The following is a 25,670-nucleotide window of genomic DNA, read 5'->3' on the forward strand; positions in this document are numbered from 1 at the left end:
CATCCATCCTTACTTTGTGTTTACAAGCATGTAAGCTTGGCTGTCAAGCAGCAGCTGGTTGTGGCTACAGCGAGACAGAAGGAGATAGGGGACTTGGGAAGGCAATGCTACTTCTGTGATAAAGAGGAGATAGAAGCCAATTTATGGTTCTAACATTTTTCCCATGTTCCCAGGTGAAACTTTGGTACAAAACCTGAGATCTTCAGCATCCAGGAGTCTCTTTGTAGGAGCTCTGCCTCTCCCAGACCCAATTACGTGGCACACAGACGAGCCAGGGCTGAAGGTTCAAGATACTGCTGTGTAACAAGAAGGGCAAATCCTCAGTGCACTTTCACAGCAGCAGACCGTAGCTCATCTTAGCCTTCTTGGCAAAGTAAGATGTAATCACCCTCATTTATTTTTCTAAAAAAAAATTCTCATTGGATTTCAGCCTCTCTTTATCCAGATTCATAGATATATTAAGTGATGAATGGCACCTGACATTAGGACCCTTGCAGAACTGAGACCTGACAGGTTCGTTAGTGTCATAGAATAAAATTGCAATATATTACAGTCCAAATGGTCAAACGGTAGATATGTCTTCACTGTGAATTCTCAACTAGAAGAAGAGAGAAGCATGAGAATCTATTAATTCAAGGGTGCTTTTAGCAATTTCTTTAATGTGTGTTTTATACTCCTGGTATAACCTAGAAAGCTCTGGAGGCTGAAGGCGTTCTGTTTATTCACAGAACAGAAAGAAACACAGGTACAGGTTTCCCCAATCTTCTCTCCCCCTAGGCAACAGTAGCAAGGACAACTGCATCTCTGGATGAGAATCAAATCCTGAATCCCGTTCAAGATGCTTTCCCTTCTGCTGGGTCTTGTTTGTGCGATGAGAACTTTGCATTAGCTAAATCACAACTGTCATGTGCACAAAATGGTCTACCCTGGTTTCAGCTTAATATAACTCAGAATTGTCTTAATTTTACTAGGAGGCAGTTGAGTGTACACCAAAAAGGAACTCAGTAGCTGAAATTAAAAATGGTGTTTGCAAGGAATGACTTAAACTGGTGTGATGGTCCTCTCCATTTCACCAGGCTCAAGACAGTGAGAATGAACATCCATGCTGAAGACAGCTGGCTATTAGTCAGAAAAACTTAATTAAACTCCATGAGATCAGGGGGACTGACAGTTTGAAAAACATTTTTTGAGACTAGCCTTGGTGTGAATGATGGGAACCCAAACGTAGGATATATCTTTTTACCAAGTTCGAATCGGCTACCTGCCTGGTTAATAACAACACAAACCCAAAACCTCACAGCTGTACAGACACTTCATCTGGACATCTAAGAGCATCGAAGACAACCTTTTTTAGCTTAATATGTCGATAAAGTGAGGATATGCACATGCTCACCCCAGTGTAGGCTTGTAGCCCCCACCACATCAGGGGATCACCTAACACACACACATCCCTTCACATGATGTCATGCAGGGAGTGTGCCCCATCTTTCCTATTTTAATAAAAGCTGCATCCCCTAGTGTTCCCTGTCTTAGTGAAAACACAAGGAGAGAAAAGAGGAGGAAGGTCCATGAGAGACTAAGGAGCTGGGCAGGGCAGGTTGGGGGTCAGAAGAGGATCCCCAGTGCAACTGGGGAGCTGAGGGGGTGTTTAGGAAACCCCACACAACAGTGAGATCAACTTCAGTGTCAGGGTGTCTGCTGAGCCCTCGGTGAGGAGAGGGCATGCTGGGGGTAGACAGTGCAGCAGGAGGTGTGCCCTGTCTGTGCCCCTTTCAGCTTGGCGGCTCTGAAACTCCCAACGTTGAGAGAGGAGAAAATGTCCCCAAAGTGTGACTGCTCTGGGAAAACGGGGGACCGTTCCTTTTTATTTTGCTTTGTTTCATTATTCCTCCTGAAAGGAAGAGAGTTGTTATATGAAAGGTATTTTTTATTGTGGTGTGCTCAAGTGGCAGTTGTTCAGGCAGGTTCACATCACAGCCTTTGAAAGGTAGCAATTTGTGCAATAGTATTAGTCCAGCCATATGAAATAAGGCCTTCAAATAGCAGTCAGTCTGAAGACAAAAAGAGAGAGACAAAGCCAAGGTACATATTACTCTAACTAATCATGTGTATTTGAAAGGTTGGATTATAAATAAACACTTTAAATGACTCTTAAAAAAAAAAAAAAAAAAAAAAAAAAAGAGCAAGGTTCCATAACTATTTTTAAACTAGGTTAGCTTTCATCTCTTCATTTTTATTTATTTTATTTTATTTTATTTTCTTCATGCCACTTGTCAAAGGATACTGACTGCATACTGCTCCAGTTCTTTCTTTTTTCACTGCTCCAGTTCTTTCTTTTTTCCCTAGTCTGATATCTCTTTGGTTGACTCATAAGTAGTTATTGAAGAAGTATTACAGAAGCTGTAGTTACAATTGTGTCTTCATTAACTGTTTTTAAATTATTCAGTTTATCACAGATAATGATGTTTTACAACGTTATTTTTTTTCTGCTTTATGTATGTGCATGAAAACAAAACTTTAAAAACCTGTCACTTAGAGTTTAGGCTCTTAGAATCATAGAATGGTTTGGGTTGGAAGGAACCTTTAAAGTTCATCTAGTCCAAACCCCCTGCAATGAGCAGGGACATCTTCAACTAGACCAGGTTGCTCAGAGCCTCATCCAACCTGACCTTGAATGTTTCCAGGGATGCGGCATCTAACACCTCTCTGGGCAACCTGTTCCAGTGTTTCACCACCCTCATCGTAAAAAATTTCCTCCTTATAGCTAGTCTAAATCTATCCTCTTCAGTGCAAGGACTCTCTCTATGCTTCTGTAAATCACAGTTTGCATGCTGAGAAATAAAGAATGATTTTTCTATTTTAAATTTTTTTTATTACTTGTAATAAAAAATATAATCTCTGCAGACCTGTGGGTGATTTAAACTTTAAAAGTCATAAGTTTATGAAACATCTTTTAAAGGAGATTTTTGCTGCTACTGGTTGATGGTCTAAGAACTTCCACTTTAGCTTATAATTTCTCTCATTATTAAGCAAAGTGTAAATATAATGGAAATAAAATACTTAGCATTTTTTAAATTTTAAATTTATCCTCATTAAAAGTACTCATAATGAGGCTTGTTCCAAAATGTGGGAAGAAGACCAGTTTTGTACAACTCAGAAAAGCTGTTTTTCTGTTACAAGATCAATTTCTCTGCCCTGTAAGCTCTGAGGAGACTCTAATGCACGTATTCCACCTCAGTAACAGTTCCCTTCTAGGTCCATGAAAGAGAGAGGGAAATACACGCTGTCTTTTTGTATACAAGATGTCTACAATTTTACCGCTTTAAATCACTTTTCTATTTTTACATGCCTGTTGCATCTCTAATGGAGGTTTTGCCAATATAAACTTCAGAAAAGTGTTATTACCATCTTAACCACAATAATTAAATAATATTAAAAATTGTAGAGTGAAACCTTTGGAAAGCGTGGAGGATTCAATTCGGGACCTGTGTGTATGGGCTCATTCTGAGGAAAAAATAATTGTCTATTCAAAGCGCAGTATTTTGTGCTTGTAATTACAGGACACGAGAGTGATTATAAATGGATTTTGATGCACCTATTTTCACCACAATTTCAGCGGCCTGAGGAAATTGGATGTTAATCATGGCTCACAATGTTATTTGATATTTGAGCCTTTTTGCTCAAAAAGAGGTAACAAAACATTTTTGCATGTACATACATGTGGACATACACAAAACAACATGAAACGTTTAAATACACAATCTTTCCTGTAAACATAGTCTTAGTACTATACCTTGTTCTTCCCTTTTGCAAAGCCAAAGGATTCACTACTAATATTTTTATTTTTTACATTGTCATTGTGTTGGAAAACTGAACAAAATATTTCATAAGCTTGTGTTTAGCTCTGTTCAAATGGACTCTGAACTACAGATCAGTATTAACTTTTCCCTTTATTATTTATAATTATTTTTTTATTGATAGTATTTAACTTTCTCTAGATATATTTCTGTTTACAGTAAATTTCTTCAATAAAGGCAACACCAGTTATCACAAGGTTTATGGAAAAAACCCCAACTTTCTGTATTCTTCCACATTTTAAGTTAATAGATCTCATCCCTTCACTGCTCTTTAATATTACTGGAGGAAAACCAGACAAATTTCCCCAAAACAAAACCCCAGTTTTGCTCTCTCTTCAATTCTCACAGGATTTCTTGACTTTTGTTGTATTAAACATTGAACTAAACTTAATGAATAAATGTAATTGAACTAAAAAATTCTTCTGTACCCTACAGGAAGATAGGGAAAAATAAAAGCTATTATTGTCAAAAATGATTTGGCCCCTGTAACTCACAGCAACATTTAGTTCCATTTCTAACTTTCTTTAAAACTTCCATAACAGGAATTACTTCCATAACAGGACACTGTTTAGTGTTTGTTTTCCTTTAAATTACTTGAAAATCAGCATAGATTGTTTTCTGAACAATGTATGTATATGGAATAAAAATGTTTTAAAAGGCATTGTTCTTATTCAAATACTCATGTTGACTTTATTAGCATAAAACCATTTATTGCATGGATGGTAATTATAAACTCTTGTCTCCCACAAAGACAAGCCCTTTAAAATAACTTAAAAAAAGTCTTCTACAGTTTTTGCATCATCAAACATGTAAATTGATTTATATCACAACTGAATTTTTTTTTTTTTCATTTTTGTTGGAGAAGCTGATGAAATATATGTTGAAATTAAATTTGCCATGTCAAGAATTCAAAAGTTAAGGAACTCACCGTATGTGTGCAAAAGCCTGGGTTCTTCCCATGTTTTATGAAATTAGAGTATAGCCACCAGACATCTGATCCTGTAGTATACCTGTTCGCAGACTGAGAGAACCATCATGCCTCTTACGGGATATTCTCCAAAAGTTATTGAGCATAAACCCCTAGATACAAAGCCTTCAGTGATACGCTTTTCAGAATACATCTTCGCACTTTTCCTATTCTTTGCCCTCCCTTTCTCTCATTGTTACTATCCACTTTGTCCAAAACTTTTGCACTTTTTTACACCTCCATGTATAATGCACACACATCTCACCTTACTGCCCTCCTTACTTTTTGAACCAGCTGGCTAAGTTCAAACAAACTTGACAGAGGAACTGAATCCTTAAAGCTTCACCAAAAGAGGAAGACCGGTACAGGAGAGCACCTTGTACCTTGAAGGTACAAGCACACCTTGTACCTTCAGTTGTCACTGAAGATGTGCTGTGACCTCACCCCTTGTTCCACAGCAGCGACTCCATACGAGACAGTGCCCATGTACATGCCCAGGCTACGCTAGACACATAGAGCTTACACCTTCTTGGATGCTGACGTTAACTGATTTAAAGACACCAATCTGAAAGAAAATTCTGCTAATTCTGATCTTCAAATCCTTTTGCTTTCCTGTCATTACCATTCCCTACATTACTGTAGAAGTCCCTGTGTCCCTTAGCAAGTACCTCCAGTATGGTACCAGGTAAGCAATGGGTTATTTTGTTGCTCTTTTTAAATTAGAGGCCCAGTGAGGCCTTTAAATTAATTCATATATATTTGATAATGTCATTGTTTTAAAAACTGGGCAAATTATGATTTGTAACATATTGAAAGTTTCATGAATTGCAGATTCCCAAGTGTTCTGTCTTTAGATCTAATTACTGGAGATGATTACATTCAGGACCTTTTGCAATCGCAGAGGCTAGCGATACAGATTTCTCTCTAACAAGAAACGTTACATGGCTCAGAAATCATGATTTGGGCTATGAGCTGTCAGAGCAGAGGAAAAAAAAAAAAGCCAGAGTAAACAATCTTTGGGCTAGAACTTGAGTTGGGAAACAGACAGAAAAAAAGAATTATATTTCTGTGTTTGCATATAGGACCTAAACACCTCACAAGCAACTGGGTCCCCCCTGTGTAGGCACTGCAGAAAGGCTCAATGATTTGGCTGGTGTCCCTAGACTTGCACATCCTCCAGCGACCGTGAAAGAAGGGAAAGGAGAGGAGAAACAAGTGGCCTGAAGTCATACAGCATGCTGGTCAGTAACTGAGCTGTGAAGGCAATGTAAAGCTCCTAGTTCTCTCTCATCTTCCCTCTTCAGTGCTCCGTTTACATTGACTTTATTCCCTGGGAAGGTACTGAGTGCATAGCTGAACAGCTGCTATACTGTCTCCTGATATGTGTACAAAAACTTGTGCAAAAACTTGGTGCCTTGTTCAGTTGCTACCACCAGGCCTTGATGTGCTGATGTCCTTAGGACCACTGTAGCAAGCTCCACTGCTCAAGCACATGGTACAAGGTCTAACGTGAAAGAAATAGAGGTGCTCTGTAATTGTGATAATGAATGGAAGTTGGTCATGCCGGCTGAGTTCACTGTTTGTTGGAAGAAGATAACAGGGAACAAAACAATGTCCCTGGCTACCCGCAGTAGTGCTTGAGAGGTGTTACAGGCAGGGCATGGTAAACAGTTGACTTTTTGGATTAGGTGCTTATGAAATCAATGAAGAAGGCGAGTGCTTAGATGCTCACAAAAACCCCCAGTTTAGTGACCAGTGACTCAGGGACCAAATTCATGCAAAGCTACAAGTTCCCTCCCTCACCTGAGGACATTTAACCCCTTAGTCTTGCCTTCCCATTAAAATACACTAATCACCAGGCTACTGGTAGTTAAATTCTCACTTGATACTGTTCAGCTTTATACACACAAAACATTTTTTTGCAGAGGAGGCCAGGACTCAGTCACCACCACTGTCAAGTCAGGAAGAAATAGCAAACCTCATCTAACCCTGGTCTACAGCTGAGCTCAGAGCTTAGAAACAGATTGGAATTGAGCAGTATTTTCTTCTTATATTTCTGTGAAATATAACACTAACCAGAAAATATTCCAGAAACATGACCAAAATAATTCTCATGTGACTAGGGCCTTGTGCTCTAAGGTGTCGGTCCCTGCTTCTGCAAATCCTATTTAATTTATTTTTACATAGGCCAAGAACTGCCAAAAAACTCCAGCTAAAAAAATAAAAAGTTGCATCTTGCTCTCAGGGTAAAATAGTTGTTGGAGACATATAAGGATGTTAAACCAAATCAGCTCAGCCATAAATTTGTTTGCCTGAACCGACCAACCCTAACTTGGTAATCCTCACAGGTTGTTAAACTCTTGCCTTCACAGGTTTTCAAAATACGTTCTTCCTTCCCCTATTATTAAAATTAATGTGGCTTTGACACAATTACTGACTCCGAAAGCAGGTTTGGGCTGTTGAACCAGTGTGGTAATTTCAAACAGAGCTATGCCTCAGCTTCTGCCCGAGAACAGCAGTGGCAGTAAAGAAGAAAAGGAAGATCAATGCATCTGGTACTTCCAAGATGCAGGAAGTCTTTCCACAGTCCTGGCTAGCCAAACAAGTAACTCCAATAATAAGGAATGAGTTTGTCAAAGGATCTCAGTCTACTGGGCACTGAACTGCTCTGAAAAATGTGGCAATCAGTATCACAGTGGAAACAAAGGAGCGTCCGGGGCTTCTGAAAATTTAGCCCTTAGCATGTTCTAAAAAAAATGCCATGTCCTTTTACCTGGCTCCTAATCACAACCCCCATCACCGTTTTCTCCAAAATAGCTATCAGCTGAGGAAGCAATCTAGGTGTCGACATTGAAATGAGCTTTGTTTCACTAGCTGTTTGATTTCTGAAACTTAGGCAATTACAGTTCTTTTTTCCTCAGGTCATCTTTTGTCTTCTTTTTATTACAAACCTCCACTTAAATTTCTTTTTCCTGACAGCTGTTTATTTGCACATTTACAATTTTCATGGACTGTTGGGATGAATTCTTGAACTTTTATTCAAGAAATTAGTTTTTGTTTTACACCAGGAACTTCTACATAAAGATCATTCAAAGAACTGGGAGCCTAAGTTATTCCCCTAACCTAAGCTATCATACCATTCACTCTTTTATGCCTGGTATTCTGCTGGAGTTTCATTTTCCTCCTTTATCTGTTGAAAATCAATCACTTCCAATTGTGGGTTTGTTTGTGTTTTTTTTTTTTTTTTTAATTAAGGAGACTAACAATTGATATGATTTGTAGCCACAATAGTATATGCCCTTGCCACTACTCCATCAAACACCGGCTGGGGCCTTTGGAGAGATTCTTACATAGCAGCTTGCAACCACCCTAAGCAGATACATTTTTCTCTGTAAATTAAATTTCTTTAAAAAGTCTCATTTTATCCTGAGGCTGAATTTCTGTTCCAGTAAATTCTGATCTACAGAGACATCTACTTCCCATTGAAGTTGATCAGAGCTGCAGGTGACCAGTGCCTCTATAGCTCAGACCCCTAGGCTGGATTTCTCCCCAAGTAAGAATATGTTATTAATACGAGCTAGCTATCTTTGGCTAAAAGCCTAGTGAAAAACACTTGTGCTTTTCACAGAAGTGAGATGGTTGATTATGGCACAGACTCCCAACTCTCCTTCTCAAAGGTTTTTGCCTGGAGTTTATTTTAAAACACTTTTTTTTTTTTCCCTAGTGAAGCCTTTGGTAAGGAGTAAACATGTAAGAACAGGCTCTCAGAACTTTTCTGCTTTTGCAATTAAACAGAATTGAATGAGATAAAGGGAAAAAAACCCACCCTCCTTCCTTCTCCAATGCTTTTTTCTCAGTTGGGATTAATTTTTCTTTAGAAAAATAGAGGTTATAACTGCTTTTGGAAAAAGAAAATATCAAGCACACCTGAGGTTTTAAACAAACAGTTCCTGCTGTTAAACAAATCCATGGTGAATTGTAGATGGAAGAAAAATCCCTGAAGCAGAAGCAAAAATCCAGTAGTAGTTCACCGGGTCTGTATCTAGGCTTTTGCTTTGGTACTAATGGGATTTCTTTGATAGGTTGACTCAGGCTTTTGATAGAAGCAAGGTTTAATGAGAATATGTCCACAGCTTCCTTTTCTGCCTCAGTTCATATGTTTGGTTTACAGGTTTGGTGTTATATGTTGCTTTTTAGAGTCTGCATTGCACAGATCACAGCTGTAATTTAATTTCTGTGCTCTTTTGTGCTGCAGTGCTCAGATTACACAAGAAAAAGCTACTCTCTTTTGATGTGTACCTGACAGAGATTAATTTGCCAGGAAGTTGGGTTCAAATTAGAGAATAACATTTTGCCCTTATTCTTAACAGCTCAAAATTGCCAAACACATCACAGGATAAAAGAAGCTGCATGGATAGATATGTTAATCTTTTTACTTGCCATTTGGCAGCTGGACATTCAAGGGCTCTTGAATTATTGGAAATGTTTTATTATTTGGTTGTTGAGTTATGGCAAATGGGTCCCACAATTCTTCTTCATCTTAAACTGGTTTCAGTAGGTGATTCAGGAAGAAACCTGCTTTAGATGATGCATTAACTTCTTGTCTAGATGAGAGAAATTTAGTGCTGTGCTGGTGTGAGGACCCCTCAGTCCCCAGGGTTAATTGATCCAATTGCTGAGCAGGGCTGTCAAAGCCAAACAGTCAATTATATCAAGGCTGTAGGAGCTTGATGACAAGCCTTGGGTCAAACCTCTCAGTGTAAATATATGTAATATTTATCAGCTGCATTGATGCTGCATGAGGGTGAGATGTGAGAAAGAAGTAGTAACACGAGCAAAGCTGGAGTGCTTTGTCCAACTTGCTGGGACATCACAACTTGGATATTTCAAATTAACGGAATCACGGAATTGTCAGAGTTGGAAGGGACCTCTAGAGATCATCTAGTCCAACTCCCCTGCTAAAGCAGGATTGCCTAGAGCACATTACTCAGGACTGCATCAAGGCGGGTCTTGAAAATCTCCAGAGTAGGGGACTCCACGACCTCCCTGGGCAGCCTGTTCCAGTGCTCTGTCACCCTCACCGTATAGAAGTTTTTCCTCATATTTAAATGGAACTTCCTATGTTCCAGCTTGTTCCCGTTGCCCCTCGTCCTATCGCTGGAAACCACTGAAAATTCAGGATAGAACAAGCATAAAGAAGTAATGAATTGTTTTAGCTCTAGTCATCTAAGAAGAATTTGGAAAATAGACCTGAAAATGTCATCCCAGAATTGCATACTTTAAACATTAAAACAAAACCAAACAAGACACCCCCCCCCAAAAAAAACAAACAAACAAACAAAAACAATCCTCTTCCTCCCTCCAATCTTTTCCCTCCCCCCCACAATACACACAATAAAGCCTCATTTGAATGAAAAATAAAAGATGCCTCAGCTCTGCCTGGAGAATTGCTCCGGCAATGCAGCAAGCGAGAAAGGCAGGAAGAAAGACAGGGATGCGAGAAGAAGACAGAGGGCCAGTGAGCAGGTTTTGCGGGGAGGGTTGGGCTTGGGCTTGGGTTAATGATATTTTAGTATCATCACACTGTGTTTGCAAAAGCCTTTGATTTTTGACAGGTGTGTAAATTCAGGGGAAAGTATGGTTAGAAAGTTAACTGAACTAGCCTAATCTTCTGGTTTACTGTCTCTATTTAGAGTTTTGTTTGAGATCATCACACCATGAAAGGAAGAATATGAAAGGATATGTTCAGGAGGGAGAATACATCTGAGAGAGACTTCTGCAGTGTTTCTGGATCACTGATGTATAATAAGTAAAGTGATTTCCCATTCTTTTTAAGAAGTAGAAAGTTGGATTGTGATCAAATTAAATAATTCATGTTAAATTTTATTTAGAGTTGAAGGGCTGAATGACATCCCAGAATATCTAATTTTCATTCCCAAAAAGCCACAGTTACTTCAGTAACACTTTCAATGCTGCATCTTCATATTGTCCAGTCCCACATCTATGATTTATAGACCTCAACAACTCTCTCCAAATCAAGGGTTATTTACATAACTGTGGAGAAAGAAATAGGTGCATCAAAGATCACCCAGTGGGACTGACTCACTAGCAACTGGTAAGGACAGTAAACTACTACTGTATTCATAAATGATCTCGAAAAGGGACTGGATAGGAAGAAAGTAGTCTGAGGGGTAAAACCAGAAGCTGACCGAGGGCCATTGCAGAGGATGTCATACTGAAAAAAATATCAGCAATAAAGTGGCAGGTGAAATTCTGCATCAGTAAAGTAAAGCATGAGGAGGAAAAAAAAAAAAAAAGAATTCCAGCTGCCCATAATGATGAACTGTAAAGTACCTACTACTACTCAGGGAAGAGATTTTGGAGTTATAATACATAGTTCTAAGAAAATATCAGCTTGATGCTAATCAAAAAAGAACTCAGATATTAGGCATTATTTTGAAAAGTATGAAGAACTGCCATACGTGCAGTTTTGATTCCCGTCATCTCCTAATGAATACAGTTGGCTGAGTGAAGGAACAGAAAAATGTGAAAAGCACGAACAAAAAACTCAGCCAACAAGGAAAGACTGCAAAAATTGAGACGACTCAGCCTGCAAAAGAGATGACTCTATGAAAACTTGATAAACAAGAGTGACATGAAACCCCATGCAGAGCTGCAGACTTGGGGCAGAGTGGCTGGAGAGCTGCCTGGAAGAAAAGGACTTGAGGGTGTTGGTTGACTGTCGGCTGAACATGAGCCAGCAGTGTGCCCAGGTGACCAAGAAGGCCAGCAGCATCCCGGCCTGTATCCGGAACAGTGTGGTGAGTAGGACTTGGGAGGTGATCATCCCCCTGTACTCGGCACTAGTGAGGCCCCACCTTGAGTACTGTGTCCAGTTTTGGGCTGCTTACCACAAAAAAGACATTGAGAGGCTGGAGCGGGTCCAGAGAAGGGCAATGAAGCTCGTGAGGGGTCTGGAGCACAAGTCTTATGAGGAAAGGCTGAGGGAGCTGGGGCTGTTCAGCCTGGAGAAAAGGAGGCTGAGGGGGGACCTTATTGCTCTCTACAACTCCCTGAAAGGAGGGTGTAGAGAGGCGGGGGTCAGTCTCTTCTCCCAAGTCACAGGTGATAGAACAAGAGGAAATGGTCTCAAGTTGTACCAGGGGAGGTTCAGATTGGATATTAGGAAAAATTACACTGAAAGGGTTATGAAACACTGGAACAGGCTGCCCAGGGAAGTGATTGAGGCACCATCCCTGGAGGTATTTAAAAGACGGGTTGACATAGAGCTTAGTGACATGGTTTAGTGATGGTTTTTTATCAGTTGGGTTGATGGTTGGACTAGATGATCTTAAAGGTCCTTTCCAACCTCGACAATTCTATGATTCTATGAATTATTCTGTGTGTTCTGAACATCCTTCCCAACAGTGCCTAGTCCCTCTGAAGTTAATCTCGTGTTCAGAGTGGTGAGAGGCTTCCAGTTTCAATGCAACTTCTGGTACAATGCGATACTTCACCACCAATTCTCTACCAGATACTGTCTTGTCTTATTTTGCATGTTTTATGCTTTTAGGATTGTGTCAGGAATGCTTATAGTGTTGGGCCACATAGTAATGTTTATTATTGCAATTTTTCTAACCACTTTTGAAAATTAGTTTAGTGCTTATGACCAACTTTGACCTACCTAAATTTAGAGACAGATTATGATAGATTGCCAAGAGGAGGAATGATATGCCTTTTAGGACTGTTTTTTCTAAATATAGGAAAGAAAAAAAGAACAAGGTGAAATGGAGCAAAAGGATACAGATAAAACATGAAAGAATCAGGAGACTTTCACCATACAGAATCATTACATATTAAAATTTCATACCCAAATGCAATCAGTATATATTAAATGTATTACATAAGGTATAATTGACCACCCAACCAGGATGGTGGTAAAGACTGCGTAATGCTGACAACTATTACATATACTGTAAGTATTAAAATTCAGTAATAGAACTCACTTACCCCCAGTGAGCATTTGGATACATTACACAAGAGGAAGTGATGCAGAGACTAAATTTTTAGACATCATAATGGATTTACATATTATGTTAGACTATTTCTTGGAACAATATGAATTTACAAAAGGAAAATTTAATCCCAAGCAACACAGAACCTGGTAAACGCATATCTGACAATGATCCACTCTGTCATAGTAGCTAAAAAGCCAAAACATCCACATAACATTTAGGTTTCAAAAAGGGAATTACATAAAAAGCTACGAAAAAGGACTGAAAGAAACATTGGAAAGGGTAAAATGCTTTCAGATATCAGGAAGACTTTTTAGAGGCACCGTGTTGGTTACCCAGACTAAACTAAGATTGCCTACCAAGAAGAAATTACTAGAACAACAAGAAAAAGACAGCATAGTTTTAAAAGCAAAGTAGAGGAGTTTAACAGAATTATTAGACTACTAAGTTTGAAATTGTGTTCAAATGAAGGAAATATTAAATGAGTGGTATAAATGTAGAACTTCAAGAAAATATAAAATAGCTTGCATACAACACAGAATGTATTATAGGCATATATCAAGACGATGTATTTATATTATATACATACACATACATATATAATACATAAAAATGCAAAACCGGTAAGTTAAACGTAAACCCAGAACTTGACAGACCAAAAAGAGGGAGTTTTGAGGAAGACTCAGTAAAACAATTCAAATCTGTTAAGAACTTTTCCCAAAACATTAGAAATGACAAAACTAGTAAAATGCCAAACAGAAAATAAGATACAATAGGAGAAATCAGGGGGCATAAGGCTATAGGGGAAAAAAAATCAAAGTAATCTCATTTTATTGCTATGAAACAGACAACCTTAGGTAGATTTCTGTGCCAGAGTCCTTCTTTACAGGATGCTAGTTTATGAAACTATGGCCAAAACTGCAGTATCAGCAGAAGAGCCTTTATAACAAATAAATAAAATTCTTAATAAACCATCAGAACAGAGTCCTAAGATTTCTAATGGAATTCCAGGAATTCTAAAGGAATTTAAATATGAAATTGGTAGCAGTTAAGTACTGCATGCACTGTGCCACATATATTGGCCTTGCTGTCAGAGAAATAGAAGATACTTTTATAATTACATATTATAGTAGGTTAGTTATATAGGCCAGTTACATATTTTTTAAAAGGCATCCAAAAGTACTTATGGATCAGCAATTTTGATCCATCTGACACGCAAATTCTGGGAGGCAATAATACATACATGAATGTATAAAAGAATGGCAAATGTGTTATTATAAGGAATAAATCATGCCTTATAGATTTCTTAAAATTCTCTGAAAAACAGACCATGGAAATATGGCAAAGAATGATCCAACTACTGAAGTGGACTAGACTGCAGATTTCCATACAACTTCAGACAAAGTCCTTCACCAGAAGGTGCTAAAAAATTAAACTAGTGTGGTACAGGAGAAAGGTGTACTCATGTACAGAAAACTAGCTAAAAGGCAGGAAGCAACACGGACAGACAGGAGTGGCAGCATAGAATCATAGAATCATCTAGGTTGGAAGAGACCCTTGGGATCATCGAGTCCAACCATCTACCCTACTCTACAAAGTTGTCCCCTATACCATATCCCCCACACCTACCCCCTATACCCCACACCCCAGCACCACATCTAAATGGCTCTTAAACACATCCAGGGTTGGTGACTCAACCACCTCCCTGGGCAGCCTATTCCAATGCCCAACCACTCTTTCTGTGAAAAATTCTTTCCTAATGTCCAGCATTCCCCAGGCCAGCTTTTTTTTTTCACCATAATGCGAGAGATCTGGAGAAGGGGTGAAAAAAGGAGTGACAAGGGTTCATATAATGTGACAATCAACATTAAAACAAAGGCCAAACAGCTGGTGGACTCAGCATCACGTATATTATCACTTAGGAAAGACTCCTGAGGCACTGTTAGTAGGCATTCTAAATCTACTGTACAAAGCTCTCTGGCAGTCAAAAAGAAAAAAAGAAATATTAGGAACTATTAGAAAGAAACAGAAAACAAATAGGAGACCATCATTATGACACTGCATAAATTCATATCCCAAATGTTATGTGTGGTACAGAAGGTACCTATGAAGATAAACAGAAGAGCAAAATTATATTTAGAGGTATCAAATGATTTATATTTCAGAGAAAATAAATGTCAAAGACCACAACAGTTTAACAAAGAAATTACTTTTGGGCACAGGGAGCAAGGGGAAACAAATCTGTTGGGTATGAAACTATATGAGGAAGGAGTTAAGGCAACAATTTTTCAGCATTTGTTGTGCTGTAGGAAGTAAAGGTACAACTGATAGGTAAACAAGTTTAAAGCAAACCAAACCCACTGATTTTTAATATAATACATGCTTAAATGGTGGGATTTGCTTTGACAGAATATTGTCTTTAAAGAGCAGTTAAAAAATGATGAAAGTAATGTCAGACTATTACATAGCATGGTCCAGATGCAACCTCTGGTTCAGGATGTCTCTAAACTACGGACTGCCAAAAGCAAGACTAAACACCATGAAAACTTTATTCCATTTTTGTCCTGTTTTTACTGTTTTTCCCTAGCCACCTGCTACGGGCTACTGTAAGAGACAGAAAAACAAGACTAGAAATGGACCTCTGGCAGTTTTCTTATGTAAACCTGCCTTATGCTTTTTGGGGATTCCATTTAGCCTCTCATTTGCTGTACATTTATTTTTTATTTTTATTTGTTAGCATCTTTTCTGCAATTTTCACAGATTCGCTGCAACTGGCTGCCAGTTTAATTCAAAAAATACCCATAAAACCAGCCTCTACTTGATATTATTTCCTTCTCACAACTTTGTACTTTTGGATTTTACTCAGGTTTTTATTACAGGATGATAGCTTGAGACCATCATTGTCTAAAAGGGCACCAGCAACTTATATTAAATAGTTTTAATTCCCTCTAACTATTCCCCATAGTCCAACACATTTTCTGAGATCCTAGAAAATACCATTTCTTTCCTTATTGATTTTTTCTTTACTATAAAACAAAGCATTGATTTTCTTCCTTCTGTCTTGTGTTTCTAATGGTACTTAAATTAACGTGGTTCATTTGTATGCCACCTTACCAGGACTAATGCATCCTTCTTGTCAGACCAGCATCACCAATAACAGAATGTAGGACCCTCCACTTAATCAGCAACCTGATAAATGGTGCACCAGTTGACAAGAGCAATGGTTGGATTCAGTCTTCCTCTATGCCCTTGGGCAAGTCTCTTAATCTAGCCTACCCTCCAATTCTACGTGTACAGAACAGGGAAGCTGTTTGTCTATCCCATACATGTTTGAGGATGATAAAGACCCAGTAGTGAATGTTACATGTGCTCAAATGCAGAGGCAGAACCCATGATCCCATTATTTGGATTCAGAAGAATGAACATATCACCATTTCACTGGCACAACCTCTCTTGTCACTGCAGTAATCAATACATTCTTGAAGCTGTAATATTCATCCTCTCTTGCTGAAATGTCTTCTACTTTACAGGTGCTATTCAGCATCACTGAATAAAATTTGTTTTTACAGAATAGGCAGGATTCTTAAACTCTCTTGTAAAGGATTTGCTACCACTTATTTTGCTTCCTATGAGTTTCTTTCAGCTTCCTTGCTCTGTAATAGCTGCTGAATAGACCAACATTACCATTATGCCTTGCAGAATTATTAGATATACTCCTGTTGTGCCTGTTTGCCTAACATGTCTGTGACTCCCCAATATGAAGTAGTGCTTAACTAGCATTTATTAATTTCCTCCATTTTCTTTACCTCTTGGAGCATGTTGAGGTTTTTGAAGGTTTTTTTTATTTATTTATTTTTGTTGTTTTTTTTTAATTTTAATTTCAGTTTCTGCTTGTATTTTTTTTTCTTCCTTAATATAAGGTGATGCGGATGCATCCAGATGCAGAGTAAGCCAAAAGTACACAAATGTGAAGGGGTTTTGAAGCAGTTATAAAGACTACCCATTGCTCAGGGATTTGGCAATAAAGTAAGGACCTTTTGTATCTCAGGGCAGTGTTCCACAAACTAAAAATTCAAAACTGAGTGCTGAAAGAAGCGTTCCCAATAATCAAGTGCTGTTTCTGTCCATATGAGCCCTGCCAAAAGAAAACATCCGCTGGATTTGCCTCCAGCCAGTGCTTAGATCCTGAAAGAAGACCTATTGCTATAGGATTCGTTCATTCAGTACAACTCAAAACCACATGGCAAGTGCATGAAGAAATAGAATCCATTGACCGTGGCATTAGAGATTGTTTCTTTAAAAAGACTAGTTTCCTCACTGGAGTAAGACAGGTGTAGAACTACACGGTCTAGTAATAACAGCATTTGGAAATACATCAACAAATAGGACCTCTATCAAGCACCACTGGCCTGAAACGGTTCCTGAGCAAAATGCCAGGACCAGATTTTACAGACCAGACTCCAATAAGTAACTGACTAGAAGTTGTTTGTTCTTAAATGTTAAATGTTTCTAGAGCTGCATTTTCTGTATGCTTATGTTGTGCAAACTGCTATGGCTGATGTATAAAAGCTTAGGAGTGAGAATAGAATGCCATTTCTATGGATGAGATATGAAGAGATTAAAGTGCTCTAAGTGATAGAAGAAAGCTTATTAATGTTTTTCTTTCATTAAATTCTGCATCGATTCAGGAAGGAAAATATTTAACTAGAATTGAATATAGTGAAGAAACCCAAATTTAGAAGAAATCCATGTTAGAAGTAGACTAATCCATTCATGCAAAGTCGCAATACAAAGCATGTTGTACATCCAGGTAGTAGCTCATTTGTACTCTTCAGAGACAATTTTGCCTGTAAAATTGAGCATCAGAAGAAATGAGCACCACACAATAGAAAAATACAGTGTAAGTGAATCATTCATACTTGTCAGAATTTGCTGATTCTGTGGAATGTCTCCTGAGGCTGAAAAGTGTTCTTAAAAACTGACAAGAAGTCTTAAATACTGCACTCAAATTGACAGTCAGAACATTATATTTTCTTTTTTCTTGAACGATAAAAAAAGTGTAGAGCTCACTAGTTACAAGTACTTATTAAATGACTAATGAGAAAAGGCAGACCTAAAAGTGAAAGAATCTACAAATATATAGGCTAGAGCTTAAAAAAAAATCTCTCTTCACTGTGCATTACAGCACTGACCATCTAAGTCACGAGACCCTTTAGCAGCTATGACAATTGCAACCAAAGACAATTAACTTGCAGGCAAGTGTTCCAGAGACATGCAATCTGCAGGGGTACCTGCCATGCGCAAGGGAGTAGGCAGTATGTTATGAAATTCTTCTCAGGATGAGAACCATTCAATTGGAAAACTATATTTATTGAAATTTGTAAGACAGATACTGAACTGTGAAACTTTAGCAGACCTCTTAATTTACATTCAAACCCAGGAAAAATGCTATTGATAAACTGTTGTGAAACAGGTTGGTGATTTCCCTCATGGGAATTAAAATACTGTAGTGTATAAACCACCATTCACATAAACCATCGCTGATATTAACTGGCATCCTCAATTATTGTGCTGGTAAAGACAGTAGGGATTCAACTGGCACCAAAAACTGAACAACCTTCTCATTTTGTGTGTCAGCTTCATCCAGCCAGAAGTACGGGGGTGAGCCGTGTAGTGGCATGTTGATCTGTTATGCAGATTAAAAGGATTTTTCCATATTAGTCTGAAATGTTGCACCAAGACTAAATCCCTATGAATATTTAATTAAAGGCAAGCCATATATGACAGCTTTGTTAATGGGCCATGAAGCACCTCTTACAAGTGGCTCAGGCTGCAATGCATAAGCCTTTGGTTTTCAAATGTTTGTAGCTGCATAGAAAGCAGCTGTGTTGATGGAAATCTCTCAGCTAAAAACCAGTGAAACTGGTTGAAAATATACCACCTTATGTCTGCAATAAATGAAGAAATAATATAGGATGCTTCAGAATCTTTAGCTGTTTGCAGCAGCAAATAAACCACATCTCAGGATAGTAGTGTATAACCTTGATAGATAGTTGGGGGGTGTAATATTAAAATGACGGAGGAAAAAAATGCAGATGAGTAAAGAAAGTGGTATGTTCCACACATCAGCAAGCTTACCTAAGGAAGTCTCAGTCCTGGGAGTCCTCTGATCTCTCCCAAGCAAAAAGAGATTTTCCCCTTCATCATATAGGTAAACAACACAAAATCACAACTTCAATCTGGTTAAAGTTGAAAGCAGTCAATTGTTTAAAAAGTTGAGTTTAAAATGAATGAAGTTCATTTGGAACAAACTTCACAAGCTAAAGTGAGAGAACGATATAGCACAGAGAAAAGATCAGATTAAAGTGGTAGAGCTTTGTAATAGAAGTGAGGAAGCCAGCAGCTAGGAAGCCAGCCTGTGAAGAAGGCAAGGATCAACACTTTTTCATCTGAAGAAAAAAAAAAAGAAGTTACATAACACACTGCAGCAGGTTTGATTTTTTCCTCCTCCTGGCCAGAAAATCCCTGTGGGGGGAAAAAAAATCATAGTGAGCTTCATCCTGCTGTCCACAGGTAGGCAGAACAGCAGTGCTGTGAAATTGAGATCAGGTCATTAAAATAGGGCATAAATACTTGTGCATTTCAGTCTGCCCTGGAGGCCATGTAACTTAGATGGCTCCGGGAATGTTTCAACTCCAGTCATCTCCCTGGGGTTCTCCCATGTAATACAGACTCACCCTAAAACTCTGTATAATCTTTGATCCCTGTCTGTCAGGTCCTAATACTACTCATTTCCGTGTGTAAACTTGCATGAAGTACTCAAAGGGCAATTTCATGGCTGCTTTCTGCTGTGCATGGTCAGAGGAGTTCCCCAGTTGCTATTGCCAGGGATTTTTGAACATCTTCGTACCATTTCTTCACTTTGATTTTGCATAAAGGAGCCAGAGCAAAGCTGCAGATTAGCATGGGAGCTCTAGCAGAATGACGCCTCCTTGAATTAGGTAGAGTGCATGTATTTGCATTAATGTTCAGTATAAAAGGCACACGTTTTGCTGTGTGAGTGTGTTTGTGAAATCAAATAACTTCCATCTGACTGACAAACTCTATCCCAAAGAAAGTGCTCTGAATAATCTGTTACATAAAAGGAAACAAAAGTGCTTCATATAAAAAGCAATGTATTTAAAGCTTGTTCATTTAAGAGACATTGGGACAAGAGCAGAAATCTAGTACTTTAGTTTCACATCCAGTCAAAGGCATTTGTGCTTTAATGGCAGTAAACAATTTCAGGGTTCTTTTGAAATGTCATTGATCTTGGTTTGTAGTCCCCAGAACTGCAGCTGTCGTTCACTACCTAGCTAGTGCTGGGAACTTGATTTCATTCATTTACATTTTCACCTCAAGTGTCCACCCTTTAAATTCACTGGGTAGAAATTCTGAAGATACCATGCATGGAACAACAAATTATAGCCATTTGTTTAACTGGCAAGGCTCGATGCAGACTAGAAAAGTACTACCTGTTTTCTTCCAATACTGGGACCAAAAATTTGCATAATAGTGGGATTTATCAGTTATTGAGCTTTAGGTTAATGACAATAGAATTTACTATACATTTCTGATAGCCTTAGAATTTCCTGGGGAAATGCTTATTTTCTTGACATTTGTGATATGAATCCTCAGTCAAGGAGTTCAGAAGAAAAGCAGAAATTAAATAATTACTGAAGTTAACCAAAATAGACAATAATTTTATTCTCTCTTAATATTTGCAAACTTTAAATCTCAATACAGCATGTAACAGCGGGGCTAGTGATATTTAGTGGATGGCCTGATCTGTACCTGTTATAGCAAATGGCAAAGCTCCCCTTCACTTTTGCAGTGTACAGAGACACTAAATAATCTTTTTTCTTCACTTATCTTGTTAAAATTTCCAGCTATGAAGTTGAAAATCCCTAGAGTTTCAATTGTTTGTCTATATTTGTTGCATTCTCAAGTCTGAAGATGTCAGTTTCATCCACTGGTGGGTGAGATGGAAGACAAAGTATTTCCTTATGTTAAAAAAAATAAATTGTGGCCTTTTTTTGAGCAGCATCACAGACAAATGATGGCTAGAAACCCAACCTTTGTAAAGGCGAACATTTGTTTTTCTGCTGAAGACCATTTTTTTGACTTGTGAATTAAGAGATTGTGAGAATGGCTGGCTAACGATGCTCAACAGATCAATACAGCCCCTTCTGCAGCATGTTTTGAAAGCATACAGCTATGACTTCCAAAAAGATGATGACGGTGTTTAGCACCCAAATCCGAGTGCTGTCTTCCGGAGTGAAATATCCAAACTCCTTCAGCTTTCTTTGAAGATATTTTTCCTGTGCTAGACACATATGTGTGAGTGACTTGCCTGTGTTTTGCGCTGCTCCTCTCCTCATTACAGCTGACACAGCCCAAGAGGAAGAGCTGGATTTTCCGAAGCCATATGTTCATTTCCTGAAAACTCAGTGAAACGGGAAGACTCGGGGATCGTGTGTGTGAACCAAAACAATGTCGTTCTTCTCCCGGTGCCCAAACAAAACCCCAAACAGCCCAGCACTTGAGGCCATATGCAGCATATGAGTTGGCACCAGAGTCTTGCCTGGCAAGATTTCTATGGATGATACTTAAAATAAAACTGAAAAAAAAAAAAAAAAAGAAAAAAGCACAGCCCCAGCAGGCAAAGTCTTACACACAGCCTGGCTGAACAATCTGCTGAAGAGGAATATATACCCTGAAGAAATTCTTATACATGTATTCCCTTTCAGCATTTTTCAGGTCATCTTCCTCTCTGAAATACAAATTAACCCTGCATAACCCTTCTCTTCAGAAAAGTTAATCTAGATTTACTTTTATATTAAAAACCCCCAAATGTGCCACACAAAACCTGCAGAAAGAGGCCAAAGGAGGCCTTGCTTTGTGGGAAACATCATTCTCCTGGTGTCTAGCCAAAGGCTTGTTAAACTGAGGCATTGATGACTTATTTTCCTTGTCAGCAGGGCTCTGGAGTCACTGAGGGAGAAGCTGTTTTTCCCTCTTTTTGCTCTGCTGGGCAGAGAGCATAGAGGAAGCCGTACTGCCCTCACCGGGACTGCTCCGTGGTGTAGCTCACACAGGTTTTGGTTCAGAGTACATCTCCCTCTTCCTGTGCTTGCAGGGCAGCCCAGCTGCAATGCGTGGCAGGGGCACAAATCTCTCCTCTGTGGCCAGGTTATCAAACTTGCTCTTCCAGGAATCCCAGTTTGTCATCATATTTTTATTGTATCTGTAGTAGGCTACAAAACCATGCAGGCTGGCTGGTGTCTTTGCAGCAGCCCCCAAGGAGCTGAAGGGTGCCAAGAATTTCCTCATGTATATTGGGGAAGGGGGCTCTAGGAGCAGAGAAAAGCACTGCTTAGCTCCTGACTTCCAGGACAGCAAAGAGCATGCATGATGAAATCAAATGTTTTTCAGCACACCGGAAAACCCCTTTATTCAGTTTTTGTAATCAAATTTACCTTTTCCTTCTCATAAATGTAAACTTGATCTAATCTGTGTGGGTTTTAGAGGGGTCTGTGTGGGTCTAGAGAAAGGCCCTGCCCTCTAGGAAATGCAGGTCATTTGCCCAGGGTAAACTAGCTACATGATAATTTGCATTCTCCAAATGCTGAAATGCTTTGGCCCCCACTTCCTCTTAACTGGAATATTCTCTCAGGTTTGGAAGACCAAATGCTGCATTTTGGTCTTGTTTGTGCTTGCAAATTTAATATGCTTATGCTATTTGAACTGAAAACACTGTGTCATTCCTGAATTTCCATATTAAAATCTGCACATATAATAGAGTTATATACATATACTTGCATAGATATTATGCATGCATGCATTAGATACATATAAATACCATTTTTAAGATTAATTGTTAAAGATCCTTTTATTTCTTCAACCATACAGAACGTTCTTTCTCTAATGAATGCACTTGTGTAAAAAAAAGTTTTAAATACTACAAATGAATAAATATGTTCTAATTCCAAACCAGTATGAGATTGTGAACATTATTTTATTCAATATTAGCCATGCTGTAGCACTATTTTTGTATGTAGGTTGGCATCTGTGTAATCAATGTTTTAGAGAACATTGACCGTAATTGTACCTATACCCCAGCAATTACTACCAGAACAGTGAGATAGGTGACATTTTAGGTGAAGGACTTAAACACACTACAGTTACCTTTGTCTACAGTTATCTTTGTTTACAGATATCTTTGTACCTCCTAGTACACTGTACTGAAACAAATATCTTTCAGGACTTCTTGGTCACAATTTTGCCAAAATCCAAAAGTTTTTCGGAATTTCCTGGAGGCAATGGAGCTCCACTGTTTTTTCAGCATGTACTCTCAGACTTTGCTAGAAATGACGAATAACACATTTCTGTTTTGGCAGCTGCGATCCCAGAGTACACACATATTTCCCCACTCTGTTCAGCTGTATTTGACACGAGACATCTGTCTGATACCTAGAGCACAGGGTTCATTTAGCTGTCCCTGCCTTACATCTCCCCTTCCCTGCCACAGGTTCTCACAGCTGCTCTTGTGGTCCCGAAGCAATAAAGGAGTTACAGCTCTGCATCCAAGGGAGGAAGTTTCCCCTCATGGAACTGCCCACCCAGGAAGCACAGCAAGCTGGTATTTTCAGCAACGGCTTCACACCAGATGTTCCACACTGTAGCATGTCTCACTGCAAAGATGTATACCGTGGGGCTGAGGGCTTAGGAAGGCCTAAGCTGAGACTTAAAAGTGCCGATCATTTAGCCAGTCCTGCCTGCTGACATCAGGGCAGCAATTGCTGGATCAAGGGTTGCAAGCATGCAAAAGATGGAGAGAAAAGGGGTGTTTATAGAGGTTTCGTACATAACTGTCTCTGGGGCCATCTGGGGCAAGTAACACGGAGCTATAAGTTATATTTTTCTTATTTCTTCCTTTTGTGATTGCAATCTTATGAACAAATGGTTGATTCTGCGTAGCAATCATGTGTAATAGAAAAAGATACTTGTATTAATTGAGGTGACTGATCTGCTAGTTCACCTGTAGGAAACTGGTGAAAGTTCATCATATGTTATTTGTCATTACCTTTGGCAGTAGTCAGTAGTCATTAGATAGTCTTTTATGATTAATGTCAGAAGGAATACAAGGAGGAGACAAATATAGGATAATTCAAACACAATATTAATTTTCAAGGGCTGTGGTATTATCAAGACCTTCAAGTGAAGGAGAAAAGTTAGGTCTAATTGGTGACTCCAATATATATTACTTTTTGTATATCAGACATTAGTTTAGAGTCTGAGGAGCTTTATAGATACACACCCAAAGAGAAACCCAACACTATGGACCAAAACAAAGAGGTGATGAGTTGCTGCAGGATGCACTGGCATAAGACTGGCAGGGACGGATAACTGATCTTTATGCACGAGCCTCAGCTGTTGGGGTATCCAGCTCAGACACTGAGCTTCATGAGCTCTTGCTCCATCATCCCATGGCTGAGCATCCTTCTTCACTGACCCCAACCTTGTCCCATCACCTCTCTTGTCATTCCTCCTGACCTGGAAGTGAGCTGTGTCACACCACACCAACCCCATAGCACAGAGTGACCCCTTCACTTGGCCTTAGCCTGCAAGGAATGAGGGAAGGAAAGAGATTTATTTAACCCATCCTGATGATGCTGCGGACCAGGGAAGCCAGCCAAGGTTTAAAGCAATAGCTGTCATGGCTGACCTGCCAGCCCAGAGCATCCATCTGTGACTGACCAGCTGCCATGTAGCCTGAGAACACGAACACAGAAACATGCTTCCCTACTTTTTGCTACTCTCTCTCTTTTGTGTCTGTTTTATCAAGTGCAAGAAAATTACCTCCATTCTCGCAGCAATCAAATTGAAAAGTCAACAACACAACTTTCTTTTTGGATTTATTTGACAGCCTAGGAGACTATCTGGCAGCCTCTTTGGGCCAAAGGTGCTTGCGTAGGCTTCAGTAGTTTGTCTTGCATAACCCCTCTGCCCCAGTTTCAGAATTCATTGCAATTTGATTTTGACTTTGTCTTTCTTGTGTGTTGAACTTTAAATATTTCTAAAATGGGATGTGTGTATTCTAGCATCTTCTGATGGAAAAAGTAAATTAAAAAAATTATACTCCAAGGCTGAGCCATGTTGATTAATATTGCAGAAAAACAGGATTTCACAGTGACAATAGACTTTAGCTATCCGCATCTTGTCATTTCTTTGAAATGAATTCCTGATTAGTTTCTAGAGTATCCAGGAATAATCAATTATTGGAGGAGCAGCCTCAACTTGCAGAAACACAGTGGCTAGTTATATGAAAAATAAAACACACCACTTAACAGAAGCAACTTTAGCAGCAATTAACTCCTTCTTCCCCCTTTGCAGCTTGGCTTTCAGTAAGTAAATTTCTCCTTACCATATCATTTCTCTCTTGCCTTGTCTGCTGACATGTCTTCATCAACAAGTAACTGCTGCACAGCTACTCGGAAAAGGAAAGTCATTCACAAAGTTTACCATGTTAGTATAAAGGAGTTGCAAAAAGATAGTATGACCTATCTGTGGGTAGGAAAGGTATGAACTCAAGCACAGAAAGAGGGGTCCATAGGGACCTTGCTGATAAAAGGCAGAGCAGAGACCTTTGGACTGATTTCTTACCTCTAAGCTAACAAAGCAGTGCATCCCATGGGCCTCTATCAGTTCTCCAGGACCAGAGTAGTCTGTTCTCCAAATCTCAGGTACCTTCAGGCAGAACAGCAGAACTATCACCAGCCCCTTGTGAAA

The sequence above is a fragment of the Numenius arquata genome, chromosome 4, assembly GCF_964106895.1.
Source record: "Numenius arquata chromosome 4, bNumArq3.hap1.1, whole genome shotgun sequence".
NCBI lineage: Eukaryota > Metazoa > Chordata > Aves > Charadriiformes > Scolopacidae > Numenius > Numenius arquata.